Source organism: Propithecus coquereli, unplaced genomic scaffold, assembly GCF_000956105.1.
Source record: "Propithecus coquereli isolate 6110/MARCELLA unplaced genomic scaffold, Pcoq_1.0 Scaffold53, whole genome shotgun sequence".
NCBI lineage: Eukaryota > Metazoa > Chordata > Mammalia > Primates > Indriidae > Propithecus > Propithecus coquereli.
Window position 1 is genome coordinate 2309260 of NW_012151174.1, and position 1437 is coordinate 2310696.

Here is a 1437-nt window from a genome sequence, read left to right on the forward strand (position 1 = left end):
AAAAAAAAAAAAAAAAAAAGTACAAAGGAAAATATTTCAATAAAGGATAATTTCATACCCCCCAAAAAAGATACTACTCAAATTCAGTAAAATATTTCATATATGAATGATTATTTGCACTTACCAAATAAAAATATACATTGCACAGTTCACACGGTTTTGCTGTTTTAAACACAAAAATTCCAAAGAAATATGTAGAATGACGGAATGGTTTCTTCATCATTGTGATCACTGTGTTATTATTTTTATTTCTAATCTATTATTTAAATGCAAGAATATGTAGAATCATAAAGATTGGAGACTCAAACTGTACCTAATGCAAGCCCAAATGGTTCCAAATTGTTATGAACTTATTTTCAAAAGGAATACATATAGCAGCTGAGTCTTCATGTGTCAGGAGTCAACTATATACCTGGGAGTTCTCTATGTTAACTTCTCTATAGAACATTGTGGCAAATAGATGTTAGGGGAGCTCCCATGTTCTCATCCTATATAATCCCTTTTCTTGCGTGTGAGCAGGACCTGGGACTTGACTCTAACCAACACAATATGGCGAAGGATATACGATGTCACTCCCACAATTACTTTATCTTATATGACTGCTTTTTACAATCTGAAGAAAGAAAGTCTCTGTGTTGCTGGCTTTGAGGAAGTAAGCTGACAGGTTGTAAGAGGACTCATGGAAAGGGCCACAAGACAAAGAACTGTAGGTGGCCTCTAGGAGCTGAGATCGGTATGAAAACCTCAAACCTGGCCAGGCACGGTGGCTCACGCCCTGTAACCCTAGCACTCTGGGAGGCTGAGTTGGGAGGATTGCTTGAGGTCAGGAGTTCGAGACCAGCCTCAGCACAAGCAAGAGCCTGTCTCTACTAAAAATAGAAAGAAATTAGCCAGGCAGCTAAAAATAGAAAAAAAACAATAGCCAGGCATGGTGGTGCATGCCTGTAATCCCAGCTTCCTCGGGAGGCTGAGGCAGGAGGATTGCTTGAGTACAGGAGTTTGAGGTTGCTGTGAGCTAGGCTAATCCACAGCACTCTAGCCCAGGCAACAGAGCAAGACTGTTTCAAAAAAAAAAAGAAAAGGAAAAAGAATACCTCATCCCCACAACTGCAAGCTGCAAGCAGTTGAAAGCAGATCTTTCCCCAGTCGAGCCTCCAGTGAGACTCCAGCCCTGGCCAATGCCTGGAGCAGAGGGCCCAGCTAAGCCATGACTGGACTGGATCAGGAGCTATGAGATAATAAATCTGTGCTGTTTGAAGCCAACTAAGTTTGTGCTAATTTGTTATGCAGCAATAGAAAATAATATAAACAATAATGTTTACTAAAGGATAGAGCAATAAAAACATCTAATTTGAAGTTTGAATATATATTATTATAACTCAATAGTAATTGCATCAATTATTTAGAAAGTAGACAAACAAAAGATTTTGTTTTCCT

The 1437-nt window shown here is 38.8% G+C and overlaps 1 protein-coding gene across 2 annotated transcripts in view; it reads left to right on the top strand.

The window, feature by feature from the left end:
* PPP1R14A (protein phosphatase 1, regulatory (inhibitor) subunit 14A) overlaps positions 1 to 1437 on the top strand; it is a 7327-nt gene that overhangs the window by 567 nt on the left and 5323 nt on the right. The gene's annotated exons all lie outside the window — the stretch shown is intronic.